This window comes from Macaca mulatta, chromosome 10, assembly GCF_049350105.2.
Source record: "Macaca mulatta isolate MMU2019108-1 chromosome 10, T2T-MMU8v2.0, whole genome shotgun sequence".
Lineage (NCBI taxonomy): Eukaryota > Metazoa > Chordata > Mammalia > Primates > Cercopithecidae > Macaca > Macaca mulatta.
This window is the reverse complement of record NC_133415.1, coordinates 88,930,208-88,948,190: the sequence shown is the minus strand read 5'-3', so window position 1 is coordinate 88,948,190 and position 17,983 is coordinate 88,930,208. Positions and strand designations below refer to the sequence as shown.

Sequence of the window (17,983 nt, the reverse complement as noted above, 5' to 3'; positions counted from 1 at the left end):
CCTTGAGAGGAAACCAGGAGGAGCTGATGAAACAAAAGCCTCTTTCTCAGAAGCCCTCTCTGGGGACTGGGCAGGAGAGAAGGGCGCTGACAAGCAGGGCGGTCCATCCTGCTGGGGCTGAGCTGAAGGTTGGATCTAAGCAAACAGAATCAGTTCCAGCTTGGCCACCAACTTGCTATGTGATCAGCAGTTCTCTCTCTCTCTCTCTCTCTCTCTCTCTCTCTCTCTCTCTCTCTCACTCTGTCTTTCTCATCTCTGTTTCTTCGACTTCAGAATGAGACTGTTGTACTAAACAATGTTAAGATCCTTTCCAGTTACAGAAGACTAATAATAACCATTCCTTACAAGCTCTGGATTTCTGGTCAGGCGCTGCTCCTACAACCTCGAATGGTGGCATCAGCTGACACCAATACCACCATGACAGGGGCAGGATGTCCTGCATTCAGGTTCCGGCTGTGTAGCCAGGTCACTTTCCCTTCACAGGCCTCAGTTTCCTCATCTGTAAAATGGGAATTTATCTTTGCCTGATCACTTGCAGAAAGGAATATCCAAGGAGCTACCCGAAAACCAAGCAATCTCTTGAGGTATCATACAAAGGTATGAGATGAGGTATCATACAAATCCCCATCCCAACTCCCACCCTCAAGCTATTTTAACTTCTTCCCCTCTGGCCAGTGTCCCTTGAGACACATGGAATAACTGAATATGAGCTGCTGGATGCAACAGTACTGTCGTGGCAACAGCCCCCACACTAACAGTAGTAGCAACCACCAAACAGCAAATATTTGATTGCTTGGGCATGCCAGGCACTGTGCTAAATACTCACTCAGATTATTTCTCAGGCCATCCCCTCAACCACCATTAGTCTCAGTTTGCAGATGAAAGGCTCAGGTTCAGCAAAGAGAAGTGTCCAAGGTCACACACACAGCAAGTGAAGGGCATGGACAGGATGAGGACCCAGACCAAGGTTTTTCATTTGCCATCAGAAGCCCTGATCTTATCCTCAAGGCTATGGGGCTGTCCAAGGTAACATTCCACCAAGGGGCAAGGCCCAGGCTGGGGTGAGGTGGGGAATATCCATCCTTCATTGACCTCCCAACCTTCCCCAAATAACTAGTCTTTATGTAGTCTTCTATTATTAATCGAACGTGTCCAGCTCAACTCCGTCTACAATGGTGTTGTCAAATAGAAATATAATGCAAGCCATGTATGTAATTTAAAAGTTTATAGTAGCTACATTTTATTTTATTTTATTTTATTTTTTGAGTCAGAGTCTCGCTGTGTCACCCAGGCTGGAGTGCAGACGCATGATCTTGGCTCACTGCAGCCTCCGCCTCCCGCATTCAAGCAATTCTCATGCCTCAGCTTCCCAAATAGCTGGGGTTACAAGCACGCACCTCCATGCTTGGCTAATTTTTGTAATTTCAGTAGAGACAGGGTTTTTCCATGTTGCCCACGCTGGTCTCGAACTCCTGGTCTCAAGCAATCCACCTGCCTCGGCCTCCCAAAGTGCTAGGTTTACAGGTGTGAGCCATCGTGCCTGGCCTTAGTAGCTACATTTTAAAAAGTGCAAAGGAATGAGGGAAATTAATTTTCATAATATATTCATTTAACCCAATATATCTATCTCAACATGTAATCAATGTAAAAAATACTATAGGCCTGGCTCGGTGGTTCAAGCCTGTAATCCCCACACTTTGGGAGGCTGAGGCAGAAGGATCTCTTGAGACCAGGAGTTCAAGACCAGCCTGGCCAACATAGCAAGACCTTGTCTCTACAAAAAATAAAAAAATTTAGTTGGGTGAGGTGACACATGCCTATAGTCCCAGCTACTAGCTGAAGTGGGAGGATCCCTTAAGTCCAGGAGTTCAGGGATTGCAGTGAGCTACGATCGTGCCACTCACTTCAGCCTGTGCAACAGAGTGAGAATCTGTCTCTAAAAAAAAAATTAAAACTAAAATGAAAAAGACTACAGAGATATTTTACTTTTTAATACATCCTCTTCTAAATCCAATGTGTATTTTATACTTACAATACATCTTGATTCAGGTGCTAAATATTCATAAGATATTTAGATTCTCCTTGCCTTTACAATTTTTTTTTTTTTTTTTTTTTTGAGACGGAGTCTCGCTCTGTCACCCAGGCTGGAGTGCAGTGGCTAGATCTCAGCTCACTGCATGCTCCGCCTCCCGGGTTTACGCCATTCTCCTGCCTCAGCCTGCCGAGTAGCTGGGTCTACAGGCGCCCGCCACCTCGCCTGGCTAGTTTTTTGTATTTTTTAGTAGAGACCGGATTTCACTGTGTTAGCCAGGATGGTCTCGATCTCCTGACCTCGTGATCCGCCCGTCTCGGCCTCCCAAAGGGCTGGGATTACAGGCTTAAGCCTTTACAATTTATTTTATTTTATTTTATTTTTTTATTTTTTTTGAGATGGAGTCTCACTCTGTCACCCAGGCTAGAGTGTAGTGGTACCATCTCAGCTCACTGCAATCTTCGCCTCCCGGGTTCCAGCGATTCTCCTGCCTCAGCCTCCTGAGTAGCTGGAATTACAGGAGTGCACCACCACACCCGGCTAATTTTTGTATTTTTAGTAGAGATGAGGTTTCACCATGTTGGCCAGGCTGGTCTCGAACTCCTGACCTCAAGTGATCTGCCCACCTTGGCCTCCCAAAGGGCTGGGATTACAGGCGTGAGCGACCGCGCCCAGCCACCTTTATGATTTAAAAAAAAAAAAAAAAAGGCGTCAGGTGCAGTGGCTCATACCTGTAATCCCAGCACTTTGGGAGGCCAAGGTGGGTGGATCACGAGGTCAGGAGATCGAGACCATCCTGGCTAATATGGTGAAACTTCATCTCTACTAAAAATAAAAAAAAATTAGCCGGGCGTGGTGACGGGCGCCTGTAGTCCCAGCTACTCAGGAGGCTGAGGCAGGAGAATGGCATGAACCCATGAGGTGGAGCTTGCAGTAAGCTGAGATCGTGCCACTGCACTCCAGCCTAGGCAACTGAGCAAGACTCCGTCTCGGGGGGGAAAGAAAAAAAGGTATATTCACAAATCTAAGTTTCCAAACACGTATAGTTTGTCAATAAATAAATGGAGCATTCTTTTAAAATGTTAAATTAGCTAAAATCAAATAAAATTAAATATTAAATGAAATTTAAAATTCGGCTGGGCGTGGTGGCTCATGCCTGTAATCCTTTGGGATTACTTTGCCCTAGCTCAGGAGTTTGAGACCAGCCCAGAAAACATGGTGGAACCCCGTCTCTACTAAAAATACAAAAAATTAGCCAGGCATGGTGGGGCATGCCTGTAGTCCCAACTACTCTGGAGGCTGAGGCAGGAGAATCACTTCAGCCTGGGAGGTGGACGTTGCAATGAGCCAAGATTGTGCCACTGCACTCCAGCCTGGGCGATAGAGTTCAAAAAGTTCAGTTCCTCGGTGGTCCTAGCCACATTGTACATGTCCACCAGCCACATGTGACTAAGGCTGCTGTATGGGGCAGCTGCAGCTCTGCAGTCAAGTCCTTGAGGGCCTGGGCTGATGGCCTCCTTGGCCCTAGCCCAGAGCTAAGCCTCGGAGGTAAAGCTGACTTACCTCTGTGAGCTTACCTCTGAATAGAATGGCATCTACTCATTTAACAAAACCTTACTGAACCTAATATTAATATTTACCTCTGGTGCCTACACAGTGATGGTGACAATGGGATCTGAGTACCCAGTATACTTCACTGACTCCTCAAACCCCCCCAAATAGGAACTCCTGTAGTGTTCAGAGGATGAGGCTGTGGCTCACAGAGGTAAGTCACCTGCGCAAAGTCACCCAGCTTTGACTAGGCCCGCTGACTCGGAAACCTGAGCTCTGTCCCTAAACTTTGGCAGGGGCCTACCCTGAGGCTCAGTCTACTAGAAGAAGGAATAAGCCTTTGCCACTATTCTCAGGGTGCCCATACCTCCCAGTCTGTTGGCAGAGAATGGCCCAGAATAAGAAACTCAGTGAAGAGGACAAAAGGGAAGGAGGGCAGGACAATGGCATAGCATGGGCTGCACGGGCAGTGGTCCTGTGTGTAGGGCTTAGGCCACTATGACACCATCCTTAGCTCCCCCACCCACACCCAGCAGGAGGCAAAGCCAGCAAGGTCCACTGGCTGCCTGGCCTCTGGGCAGGTCTCCAGGGCTAGACACCCTGCCCTCCCCCACACCTCCCCTAAGAGCACTCACCCAGAGGCCCTTGGACTAAGGCCAGAGCCAGTGCTCACCTCCCAGGGACACCTTAGCTGGAGGCAGGGGAAAGGGCCAGATGGCAGCCTGCCCCCTGGGGAAGAGGGGAGGAGAGGGCCCTGGAAGCAGATTCCAGAGTAGGGAAAAGGTGGCAGGTACCAGCCAGAAAAACCTGGGTGACTCCACCCCTCCCCTAGGGTGCAGTCCCACTCCCACCAGCCCAGCAGAGTGAAACTCTCACCAGCTATTAGGTTTAACAATTAACTCTGACTGGTTTTCATTTAGGCAGGAGGTAGTTCCAACAAGAACCATCTGGGGCTAGGGCATTTGCAAGGGGATAGAAGCTGAGAAGAGGGAGTGACTCATGTAAAGGGAGAGAGAAGTGGCCAGTGGCCCCCTCCCCTCCTCCTTCCCATCCTTCCCTGGCAATGTGGGATAGCCCTCGGTGCCAAGGAGTGATGGCATAAGTTCCATGAAATCAAGGGCAGTGCCTGGCACATAGTGGTGCTCAATAAATATTTTTCATCAACAAATTAAGCGGGGTGGGTAAAGTAGAAGAAAACAGTCCTGCTCGATGGGCAGATTGATGGAGGGGAAGTGAAAGGAAGTGAAAGATGACTTGCCCTGGGCTGAGTACTTCCTTGACCCCTTTGACCCCAGGATCTCACAAAAACTGGAATGGTTGCCACCCAGGGCATGCCAGAGACATGGCTTTGAAGTCCCCCAGCCCTGGATGCCACTCCTGACTCCATTCTTCCTAGCTCTGACCTTGGGAGTCCTGGTTTCTTCCCTTGCAATGGAGGTGATACCTCTACAGTCCAGGGCTGTATAGAGCCAGGCCCACAGACGCTAGGGTGCCTCTTCTGTTCTCATCTAGTCATATCTCTTGCTGCTTGGCAACAGCCTCCTCTTCTCAAGCCACCCCCTGATTTCCCCCACATCCCAATATTCCCCTGGCTCCCACCTATGTGGCCCTTTCTCCTTTTCCGGAAGGAAAGCCTGGAATGATGACGGCTCTGGCCCACTCACATCCCACTCACCTGGGATCACGCACACACCCTAGCAACAGACTGCTCCCAGCTTGACGTTTGCTTGTCACGTACATCTTTCGTGGGTTCTCCGGCCCCCTCCTCACCCTAACACAGGCCTAGGTCCACAGTCCATCCAGAGTGCGCAGGGCCAGTTCACTAGGTGTTCTTGGGTGCCATCTCCTCCTCCCAGGCCTCTGCTTCCCACCTGCATGGTGTGGCATGAGGGAGGTGGATTCAGAGATCACTTCTGCTAGTGGGCTCTGACATATAGAGATTCTGACATTTCTGGAGTCATTTTGTACTTTAACTTCAGACATCAATGTTCAAATCCCAATCTTGGCCAGATAAACAGGCAGCCCTGCAGAAGCCCGGAACTGAAGCCCACCTCACCATTCTTAGCACAAGCCTGGGCAGAGGGACAATGTCCCCCCACCTCCCTGGTCCCCGCTTCCTCTGCCATAAAGCCTCACTCTTCTACGCTACCTTCCCGCAGTCTCTCTCTCACTCTCAATGGCGGCACCATGAGTCATCACTCCCCCAAATTCTTCTTGGCAAAACAAAGCTTGAAGCTCCTGCTCCATCCGGGGTGCCGACCCTATGCCCCTTCTGCAGGGAGATTCTAACTCTGCTTCTGCTCTGCTGTTTCCCATATCCTTCCTAAAACTCTCCAAATATGCACCCCACTTCCCCATTCTCCACAGGGAATATGGGCCTCCTCCCAGACTGTCATTGCCCTTCCTGCTTCATGCCCTTCTGGCTCAAATGTCACCTCTAGCCTGGCATCTACACTAATGACTCACCCCTCAACTCACTCAGCCACATCTCTGCCAGACACTGACTGCTTGTACTAGAGTCTTACTGCCTCATTTGACCTTAAGACCCTGGAGACCAAGGAACTCCTGTCATTATTATTATTTTTTTTTATCTCTCACCTTGGCCCCCGCAGCACAATGCTCAGAACGTAGTAGATGTTTGTTGAAACAATGGTAATAACTATTAACCAAAAAATAATAAATCATAATCATTTATTAGCTATTTGTTCTTTGCCATGCTTTTATCAGCATTTTACACAAAGCACTTCAGTTAATTCTCCCAAGCCCCCAATAGACTTGTCATCCCTACCTCTTTGTTTTAAACTGAGAAAATTAAGGCTCAGAGAGGGGAAATGATCTACTTAAGGTTACACAGCCCAGAAATGGCAGAATCAAGATTGGAATTTAAGTTCTTACTCATTGCCCTACTTGGCCTCCCTTCAATCCACAAATAGAGGGAGGGGCCATGTGAGAAACCATGGCCTGCCAGTGACATGGGCCATAGGGGCTGTAGAAAGGCCAGCTCAGCCCAGAGCTGGATGCAGATTCTGCAAACTTAGTAAGCCTCAATTAAGCACTTGTTCTGTGCACAGCCCCATGCTAGGTGCTGGGAAGCAAAGAATAAGACATAAGACATCCCAGTGCTCACAACCTGGTGGAAGAAAACAGCCACCTCCCTGGATAAAGCTAAGACCAAACAGAACTCATCCCCCAGAGGGGAACAGATAAGGTACTAAGGGAGTGCAGAGGAGTTAAAGACAAATTTCATCTTGGGGTGAGGGGGAGGGCTTACAAGGTTTTGTAGGACATAGGCTGGCATCTGAGCTGAGCCTTGAAAAGGCAGACAGGATTTCAACAGTGATTGGGGAATGATGGGGGTGGCATTCTTGGCAGGGAGGAACAGAGGGAGCTGGGGCAAAGACATAGGAAGCACTGGGCATGTCCCAGGAGCCTCAGAAAATTAGTTCTCGCAGCCCTCCCCTTGGCACTGACCCATATGTCCAGCTCTGAACAGAGGCCACCTTCAGCTTCCCCAGATTCATGGGCACCTTGCTCACTTATGGTGAGTGGGGATGGAAAAGGAGAAAGGGCTTGAGCATTTGGGCATGTGGTCCGACAGAAGGGATTCAAGGGGCCAGAATGCAGGCTATGTCCAGAATCTCTGAAGGTGGAAGATGCTTAAGAGGAAGGTCCCCCCAGTGGTGGGTGAAGCCAGGAAGGAGCAAGGAAAAGGACAGAGAACTTGGACTGGGCAGCAGGAGACCTGACTTCCAGAACCACAGATCAAAGCTGCATGAAAATTTGGGATTATCCTGTCCAACCCCCATTTTACAGCTGGGAAAACTGAGGCCCAGACAGAGGGACAGGTCTACAGTCTCTGACCACCTTCACAGCAAAGCCAACAATGTGCTGAGAGGCATGAGAGACCAGCCCTCTCCACCCAGCTCTGCCATTGGCTCCCTGGTGACCTTTCTCTAGACATTAGGCTCCAACTCCATAAAACAACCCTGAAGCCAGCAGTTCTAAAGTTTTATGGGTTGTGACTCCAAGACAGATGGTGCCTGTGGATCCTCTCCTGGGGACAATGCACACTCTTAACATTGTGCATGCCATTTCAGAAGTTCATGAACATCTGAGACCAGCCTTCTACAAGGGCAATCTGAGAACCATCTGTGTCCCAATCATCTCCATGGGGAGTCTGTTACAGCAGGCTGCTTCCGGGGCCCCACCTCAGATCTGACCACCCCACAACCCGCCAGCATATGGAGCAGCTGGGTTTGAATCTCTTGGGTGAGTCCTGGAAAAAGAGTGTTGGGGTTTTTTTGTTGTTGTTGTTTTTGTTTTGTTTTGTTTTGTTTTGTTTTGAGACAGTCTCACTCTGTCACCCAGGCTGGAGTGTAATGGCATGATCTCAGTTTACTGCAACCTCCACCTCCCAGGTTCAAGCAATTCTCCTGCTTCATCCTCCCTAGTAGCTGGAATTATAGGTACATGCCGCCATGCCCAGCTAATTTTTGTATTTTTAGTAGAGATGGGGTTTCACCATGTCAGGCTGGTCTCAAATCCCTGACCTCAGGTGATCCACCTGCCTCAGCCTCCCAAAGTGCTGGGATTACGCATGAGCCATGGCACCCGGGTTTTGTTTTGTTTTTTAGCATGCTCACCTTTGCTGCTCTTAGGGGGAACAAAGTTTGAGAAGCCCAGCCTTAGGGAACCCTAGAAGGGAGGCAGACGGGGTGGGGTGCTAAGCCACTCCACCTTTTAGCTGTTTCACAAATTGAACTTCTGCTTCCTTGCCTATGAAGAGTGGCTCTGCGGATAGAAGCTTCAAAGCCACCACTCCTTCACCAAGGTCCCTTCTGACTGAGCCACCTGCTCAGGCAGGCAGGTGGCTGGGCTGGGCCAGGCTGACCAACATAATGGTCTCAGTTGGGGTGGGTGGAGGCTGAGCAAGCCGACTGCAGCTGCCTAGATTCCTGAGTGACACTCTGAGATCAGCAGCCCTGCCTGGGAGGGAGTCTGGACTCCTGGGCTGCACTTGGGGTGAGAGCAGGTTTCCTATTCCTCCCTCTCTCCAGGCCGCCTCCCTCTGGCCCTCAGGCCAGCTACTTCTTTCTCTCTTCTGGTGGATGTACACCTCTGAACCTGGGTCTCCTGGTTCCAGTCTCTATCTCCCTCCCCACTTCTTCCAGAGTTCCACCCGTCACTGAGCCTGCAGCATATCCAAGCTCCCAAGCACCCTTCTGAGGAGACAAAAGTAATGCTCTTTGCAGATGATATGCTTCTTTAAGTGGAAGACTTGATTCAATGAAAAATTGAGGTGGCCAGTGACAAAACAATAACTAGGAAAAAAGGCAAGTACCTTCAGATGGGCCCTGTCACCACCCCTGGCACTGATGCAGTGTCTCTCCTACAGGTGGGCAGCTGCCTAGAACCAGATGGGCTCAGAGCCCTGGCGGGCCCCAAGGCTGATGCTATAGAAAGGCCAGTCCCGGAGGTGCTGGCAGAGTGCAGGCCTGGGAGGGAAGATTCCTGGATTAGAAGTCCTGCTCTGAGAGTCAAGAATTTGTTCTCCTAATTTGAGCAAATGCATGCCCCTCTGTGACCCCTAAATGCTCCTGCAGGCCCCATCACAGGCAGTATAGGAAAGACTCAAGAGTACCGGTGGGCTTCGGACAGATCTAGATTGAAATCCCAGCTGTGCCACTTGCTGGCTGAGGACTATGTAGGCCTTGGGCAAGTTATTTAGCCTCCTGTAATACGATGGGGATCATCATCTCTGCCTCGCTTGGTAGTTGTAAGGATTAAAAGACATAAGGCATGTAAAGTGCTTAGCACAGGGCCTGGCACACAGTAAGCCAATAAACATATAAGTCACCACAGTGAGCCTCTTATGAGGAAGACTCTAGACTTTCTAATTCTAGGTGGCCTCAAGCAAACCCAAAACCACCCACCTGAAGTGGGCCTGGAGACTATCTTTAGACCTCTAATCTGGAGACAAGGTGGGGAGAGGGAAGGGGAGAAAGCAGACAGAAGGAAGAGAGCAATCTGAGAAGAGGAGGGAGGAAAGGAAAGAAGAATCAAGGGGCCAAGGAGGGTCCTGGCTTCCCCAGTGTGGGGGGAAAGGAAGATGACTTGCCAGAAACTGCCAGGACAGTATAAGCCCTCTCTCTTTTCCAGAGCCTTCCCTAGACCCACTAAGGCAAGGCTTAGAGGGACAGGACCTGTGGAGAAATGCCACCCTGGCTGTCAATAGGGACACTGAAGCCTTGGGTTACATCTAGACTCCAGAGCCCCGCATGGTGGCCCTCCCACCAGAGTAGGCAGAGATAGCCATAGCCAGAATGATAACAGAACAACCCGCCCATTCAGCCTGCTCACTCAGAGCCCAGGGACCCCTTTCTTGGGGTTCTAATTCTGACTTAGCAGAACACTCTCCTGTTGCATCCTCACCTCCTGAACACGTGCAGAGCCCACTCCAGGCCTCTATCTGCCCTGAGCTCCTGCTTCTGGGCCTAAAGTTGCAACTAGGGAAAAAGCACTGTTCAGACTGAAGACAGGAGCCACAGATAAGGTGTTCCAATTGCCACTGACCAACTGTGTGACTTTGCGGGTGTCCCTTTTTCTCCCTGAGCATCAGTTTCCCTCCTCAGGCTAATGAGGGCAATGGCAAGGACCATCTCTAAGGTCCTCCCAACTCGGACAGAGGCGACACTTCATGGGACGCCTCTGAGCACAAACAGGCAAAGAGGACCTGTCTCAGGAGAAGAGCAGGCTGGGCTGGGCTCTGAGGAGAATGCAGTGGATATGGCAATGGCCAAGGGTTATTATGATGATGATTATTATAATTAAAAATCACAGCTACAAGCCCTTAAGCAATTTACAAAGAGCTTTCTCATTATCTCCTGGGATCGCAATTTGGTGAAGTAGGCAGGGCTAGATGATGATTATTCACATTTGATAGATGAGGAAAGTGAAGCAAGATTAGGTGACTTGTCTAAGCTCCTAAGTACAGAGAAGGGAGAGCTGGAAAGGAAGTAGTTATTGAGTGCCTACTGTGTACTACCTCATTAGGCATGCTCATATCTGTTATTTTGATCAAGTCTCACGACCATGACACTACTGTGGGTGCTACTGTCCTCATTTCTTTTTTTCTTTTTCTTTTTTTTTTTTTTTTTTTTTGAGACGGAGTCTCGCTCTGTCGCCCAGGATGGAGCGCAGTGACCGGATCTCGGCTCACTGCAAGCTCCGCCTCCCGGGTTTACGCCATTCTCCTGCCTCAGCCTCCTGAGTAGCTGGGACTACAGGTGCCCGCCACCTCGCCCGGCTAGTTTTTTTGTTTTTTTTTAGTAGAGACGGGGTTTCACCGTGTTAGCCAGGATGGTCTCGATCTCCTGACCTCGTGATCCGCCCGTCTCGGCCTCCCAAAGTGCTGGGATTACAGGCTTGAGCCACCGCGCCCGGCCCTTTTTTTCTTTTTTTTGAGATGGAGTCTTGCTCTGTCGCCCAGGCTGGAGCGCAGTGGCATAATCTCGGCTCATTGCAGTGTCCACCTCCCAGGTTCAAGTGATTCTTCTGCCTCAGCCTCCTGAGTAGCTGGTATTACAGGTACCCGCCACCACGCCTGGCTAATTTTTGTATTTTTAGTAGAGACGGGGTTTCACCATGTTGGCCAGGTTGGTCTCGAACTCCTGACCTCAGGAATGATCCACCTCAGATCACTCAAATTTGAAATGCAAATCTGATTAGGTGATCCGCCCACCTTGGCCTCCCAAAGTGCTGGGATTACAGGCATGAGCCACCATGCCCAGCTTACTGTCCCCATTTCATAGAGGCTCCACTGCAAAGCCTAAATTTGGACATAGCCTTCTGGAACTAAAAGGTATGCACTCCTCCCCATCTTCCTGCATGTACCGGGTTGAACAGTGTCCCCTCCCCACCCAAATTTATGTCTACCTAAAACTTCATAATGTGACCATATTTGGAAATAGGGTCTTTGCAGATGCAATTACTCAAGTTCAAATGAGGTCATACTGGACTAGGGTGGGTTCTAAATCCCATATGACTGGTGTCCTTATAAGAGGAAATGAAACAGAGAGAAAGCCACGTGACGACAGAGGCAGATGCAGCTGCAAGCCAAGAAATGCCAAAGATTGCTGGCAACCACCAGAAGCTACGAGAAAGGCAGGAAACAGATTGCCCCAGAGCCTCCAGAAGGAGCCAACCTTGCTGACACCTGGATTTCAGACTTCTAGCCTCCACAAGTGGGGGAGTAAATGTCTGTGCTTCAAAGGTATCTGGTTTGTGTGCCTCATGACAGCACCCCTAGGAAGTTAATATACTGTGCATCCTTTGAGTAGCAGACCTAGGATCCTCAAACTGTTTTTCAGATTCCCACTCATTAGGCAGCTTTAGAGGTTAAAGAGGACCCGGAGGCTCCTAATGAGAAGTCACTCTCACCTCTCCTGCACCTTCCAGGGCCAGGCTGTCCTGAAAACAGGCTGAAGACAGGCTTACAGAGGAAAAAGCTTCCTAGAACATCCTCTTCTAGATCTCTGTCCACCCCAGTGGGGCCTCTCATTGAGCTTGTTTAGCAGCCTCTGTGCCCAGGTCTCCAGGTCAACAGTCCTCCCCTTCCTCCCAGATCAACCATCCTCTGTCACCACCTGGAGAGCTGTGTTTTTGAAATGCAAATCTGATCCTTCTTGGTTGACTTACTCCTCTTCCCTAGCTCCCCGCCATCTGTAGGACTTGGTCAGGTTCTTTGGCCTAAGCTAGATCTGCCCCCAATCTTCCTCTCAGCTTTATCTCCAGCCATTCACTTCTCCACCCTCATCCCCGCCACTCACCACCTCCTATTCTAACTATGTGGAACTATTTGGGGTTCCCCTAAGAAGCCATTCTGCCTTTGCACATGCTATTCCAAACACCCAGATGGTAAAATCCAGCCCAAACACCATCTCTCTCCTCCAGGAAGCCTTTTCCTCCATAAGCAGCCACACCCTGGCAGCTTGTACACTGTCCTTGCAGTGGTATTGCATCTTTACATATCTGCTCCCACCCCCAGCCTGTGAATACTGCTGGATTCATTTCTGTTTTTGTAGGCCTAGGGCCCAATACAAAGGCCTTCAAGAATGTTGAGCTGAATTGTGGAGTAGCAATAATGGTCATAATAGTTGACATTTATCAAATGTTTCTTATGCAATCACATTATGCTAGGCATTCCAAGGATGTTATCTCATTTAATTCTCAAAACAATCCTATGAAACAGATACTAGTACTGGTCCTGTTTTACAAGTAAGGAAATGAGGAGATGGAATCACTTGCCTTAGTCCCCCCAGCTAGTACACGGCAAACCCCGAATGACTCCAGAGCCAGTGCTAGTAACCACTACCAAGTATGCCATCCATCCCAATACCTTCATTTTACAGAGGAGGACACGTGCCAAAAGGGGAAAGTGATTGGCCCTCAGTCACATAACAAGGCATGGACCCAGATATTTGGATTACTCTTCCAATATTTTTCCTCTTCTCATTCCAGTACAATCCTAATCCAGGAGGACACAGAACCCAAGCTAGGCTGTGTCTCCTGAGGAGCTTCCACCTGCCTCCACTAGAGCAGAGCCCAGCATGGGCCTGGACCCACTGTGAGTGCTCAGATCTACGGCCACAAGATGGGAGATGCAGCAGTAAAAAAGACAGGTAAATCAACTTGAGAAAAGGCCTGCTTGGATTATAGATTGTCTGGGCTTGAAACGAAACTTTGGGTATCATATAGTGCCATCTGCCATTTTATAAATTAATTCAGTTTGATAAGCTTATTGAACACAAATCATAAGTCAGGCACTGTGTGGGACACTAAGAAGACTAGTAAGCAAGTTCCTGCCCACATGGCATTTACAGTCTAGTAAAGGGACACTCAAACAACAATTACAAATTCTCACAAGCCCTATGAGACACAGAGAGCTCTAACAATGTGTAACAGGGAAAACTCACTTGGCCTAGAGAGTTGGCAAAGGCCCCCTGAGAAAGTGACTACTGAGCTGAAATATGAAGAGTGGGAGTTAATCAAGATGAGAAGCAGGGGAAGAGTGTGCTAGACAAAGGGAATAGGATGTGCAAAATCCCAGAAGCAAAAGAGCTCATGGTGCCTAGATGAACTAAAAGGCCAAAGTAGCTGTTGTCCAGAGAAGTGGGCAGGAACTGGATGCTGAAGGGCCTCAGAGATCAAAGTAAGAACTGGAGAAACTGAGCAGATCAGGGAAACCCCTCGCTCAGAACCTGGTTCACAGCACACTGTCAAAGAGTCATTGGATTAGTCACTGAAGGAGACACTTGTCCAAGATCACAAGACCTGGGACTTGAAAGCAGAATTCCTACCTACCAGGTGGGGCCTGAGGGCTATTTCAGGCACCTATGTGAGGGTCAGGGGAGGCTTTCCAAGTGTTTCAATTAATAGATGTTTCCAGCCAGGCGCAGTGGCTCATGCCTGTAATCCCAGCACTTTGGGAGGCCGAGCTGGGTGGATCACCTGAGGTCGGGAGTTCGACACCAACCCGACCAACATGGAGAAATCCCGTCTCTACGAAAAATACAGAATTAGCCGGGTGTGGTGGCACATGCCTATAATCCCAGCCACTCCGGAGGCTGAAGCAGGAGAATTGCTTGAACCTGGGAGGCAGAAGTTCCGACGAGCCGAGATCGTGCCATTGCACTACAGCCTGGGCAACAAGAGTGAAACTCCGTCTCAAAAAAAAAAAAAATAGATGTTTCCTGGCTCCCTGTCTCCACCTCTCTTGAGCTTCAGAGTAAATAAGAATTACCTGTGTTTGTTAAAACATAGATTGCTGGGCCACACCTCCAGAATTATCAATTCCTAGGTCTGGCGTGAGAACCAAGAAATTGCATTTCTTTTTTTTTTTTTTTTTTTTTTGAGATGGAGTCTCGCTCTGTCACCCAGGCTGGAGTGCAGTGACGCAATCTCGGCTCACTGCAACCTCTGCCTCCTGGGTTCAAGCGATTCTCCTGCCTCAGCCTCCCGAATAGCTGGGATTACAGGCATGCACCAGCACGCCCGGCTAATTTTTCTATTTTTAGTAGAGATGGGGTTTCACCGTATTGGCCAGGCTGGTCTTGAACTCCTGACCTCAGGTGATCCATATGCCTCGCTTCCCAAAGTGCTGGGATTACAGGTGTGAGCCACCATGCCCGGCCAAGAAATTGCATTTCTAACAAACTCCCAGGTGACCCTGCTGCTGTTGATGAGGTGAAAAAACCACAGCTCTAGACTAGAGTATACTGGTGGGGAGATGAGTAGTGAGGACGGTGGACAGGATCTCTGGGGACTAGAAGGGTGGATTCCTGAACCTGGGTAACAACGAGACAAACTCTAGCAATCTGAGAAAGGGAAGGGTCATCAAAGCCCCAAAATCTAGCCCACTAGCTGCCTAGCCAGGAAAACCAAGGCTTAGGGAGTTTAGTCTCTTTCACGTAAAGAAGCTTAATAAAAAGTGTTGGGTGAAGAGATAAACACATGAAGGGGTTGGCTACAGTCAAAAGAAGATCCCAGGCTGGGCGTAGCAGCTCATGCCTGTAATCCCAACACTTTGGGAGGCGGAGGCAGGCAGATCCCTTGAGGTCAGGAGTTTGAGACCAGACTGACCAACATGGTGAAACCCTGTCTCTACTAAAAACACAAAAATTAGCCGGGCATGGTGGTGGGCGCCTATAATCCCAGCTACTCAGGAGGCTGAGGAAGAAGAATTGCTTGAACTCAGGAGAAGGAGGTTGAAGTGGGCCGAGATCATGCCATTGCACTTCAGCCTAGGCGACAAGAAAAAAAAATTAGCTGGGCATCGTGGCTCATGCCTGTAGTCTCAGCTATTAAGGAGACTGAGGCGGGAAAATCAGTTGAACCCAGGAGGCGGAGGCTGCAGTGTGCTGAGATTGTGACACTGCCTGCACTCCAGCCTGGGTGACAGAACAAGGCAAAAGATCTCTGGCCCAGACTCCAGAGCTCATGAACTCCAGGCCAGCTTTTCCCATGTCCTGGGATTCTGGGATTCAAGGAGGGGACAGCAAGCTCAGCTTTCCCCAGCCTCTGCTGCCTTTGGCAGGGAAACATTTTTAAGAATTGCAGAAATCTACTGCTGGCTTCCAGTCCTATCACCCATCCACCTTCCTCCCTTTTACACTCCCAGCTCCCTCCCTTTCCACTCTGAATCCTGTGTCCTGTATCCTGGCAAGCCAAGCAGCAAAGGGGGAGGTGACATTACCCGGAAGAACTGGAACTAATGGAAGAATTCTTGCATTTGGATATCCTTCTGTCTGAACAATTTCTTCCTCCTATAAGACTCTACTTTTCTCTACCCTTGTATCACAGTCAAAATCCAACCTACCTACATTTCAGTACCTGTGTCTGAAACCCACAAAGCCGCAGACTAAATTCCCAAACTTCCTTTTCACACAGTTTTTCAAAAATAGCGTGGCCCTGGACAGAATGTTTCTGTCCTATTCCAGTTGGCAGCAAAATGCCACTTCTCTGCAAACCCACATGCACAGACTAATATACAAACAACTACACATACATAAAAACAAATATACCAGAACTTATAAAAACACACACACATATACATCATGAGATACACATTCACTGTTCACTATACACCCAAATGTACAAGAAGTACACAGGGAGGACACATGCACACAGACTATAGATCTAGAAATGCCTGCATGCACCGGTACTTGAAGAAAGGGGTACGGACATACCCAGAGACATCTCTTTCAAAGTAGAGAGGTCTCCTGAGGAGGGATTCCTTGGAGTGAGGAGCTAGCCCTTTAAGAGAGTGATTCTCCCTCCTAGTCCTTTCAGGGCACCTGAGCTTCTACCCACCTACCTTCCCACCCACCCAGAGCCCTGCACGGGTGAGACTGGGCGCACAAGCTAGGTCTGGTGGGGGACTAGGGGGAGGCCAGAGGGGACAGGTCCCCTGGCCACAACAGGAAATGAATCACTGAACCGGCTGGTCACCAGTCTGGAAACTGCTGTTGCTACCACCACCACCCCGCACCCGCACCCACACCCATATCCACACACGAGCGCGCGCCCACGCATACACATACACACACGCACACACGCACACGGGCTTCCAGCAGGACACGCCCTCCGCTCCAGCTCAGGTCAGAACGCGGGCTTCGCTGTTAGCCCAGTTACCCCGGCCCCCGGGGTGTGGCCGCCCACCTGCCAGCAGGGAGTCTCCGCCCGACGGGGAAGGGACACCCCCGCCGCCGCCACCCACCGCCCGGGCCAGGTGCCCAGCTCCCAGCGACGGCAGCGCCTGGACCGCCGCCCCCACCCCTTCCTCCCGGCAGTGCGAAGACAAAGCCGCGCACACGCACACGGGGGCTACACGGGGCTACGCGGGCGCACACCCGCCCTCACACGCGCACACACGGGAGTCACACTGGCGCGCACACAGCGACACACACACACACACACCCGCCACAGGCTCCAGCCACAAGCGAGGCCACTGGCACACGCCCTCACCCAGAGGTGTACACACTGCTACACATTCGGACACACCCTCTCACAGACACATTCATCGACAGACACACGCAGACACACGCACCCTCACCCAGATACGCACGCACCACTCAGTCCAGACGCGCGAAGACACGCAAGACACACACCCTCACACACGCACACACAGATGCACACACGCACGCGCGCGCACACCCAGCAGCTGCTCGCACGGATCCACGGGCACACGCGCGCTCACACCTAACACACACCCAGAGACTGGAGCCCCGACACACAAACCCGCACCAGTCCCGACACGCACGAACCGAAGCCCGCGGCTCCCGGAGCCGGCCCGCCGGCCTGTCAGTGCCCGAAGATCGGGGATCGAGCCCGCCGCCCTTGGCGGCCACCCCACACGCACACGCGGGACCCGACGCGTCGGGGTCCCCGAGACGCGGAGGGGGACGGCGGGCACGGCTAACCTGGCGGCGGCGGCGCAGCTTCCGGGCGCTGTCTGGCTCGCGGTCCTGGAGTCCGGCGGGTGCCCCGGCGGGCTCCAAGGCGCGCTAGAGCTGCGCAGAAATGCCCCGCTCGCTCGCGCGCTCGCTCCTGCTCTCCCTCCCACGGCGCTCAGCCCCCTCCTCGCCCGCCCCCCACACCTCCTCTCCCTGCTCCGCCCCGCCCCGGCCGGCTCCCCCGAAGGAGGCGGCGGCGATCCCGGCCCCCGAAGCAGCAGCGGGCGGGCGAGCGAACGAGCAAGCAGCGGCGGCGAGCAGCCAACACCAGGGGAGCGCCGGAGCCGCCGGAGCTGTGGCCGCGCGCCGGTCCCGGGGAGGGCAGCAGAGGAAGGGGCTGAGCCTCGCGAACCCTCCCGGCGCTGGGGCCTCGCCGCCGGCTTCCCCA

The 17,983-nt window shown here is 51.0% G+C and overlaps 1 protein-coding gene across 29 annotated transcripts in view; it reads right to left on the bottom strand.

Moving 5' to 3' along the window:
* Positions 1-17,696, bottom strand: part of EPB41L1 (erythrocyte membrane protein band 4.1 like 1) — a 140,160-nt gene extending 122,464 nt beyond the window's left edge. For 22 of the 29 annotated variants that reach the window (XM_077951650.1, XM_077951653.1, XM_077951669.1 and 19 more), the window contains exon 1: positions 17,563-17,696. The gene's annotated coding sequence lies outside the window, so the exon portion shown is untranslated. Of the gene's footprint in view, positions 1-5,258; positions 5,455-17,562 lie in introns of all 29 variants that reach the window. The other 7 variants (XM_077951651.1, XM_077951654.1, XM_077951682.1 and 4 more) reach the window with 1 other exon arrangement.
* Positions 17,697-17,983: the final 287 nt, after the last annotated feature.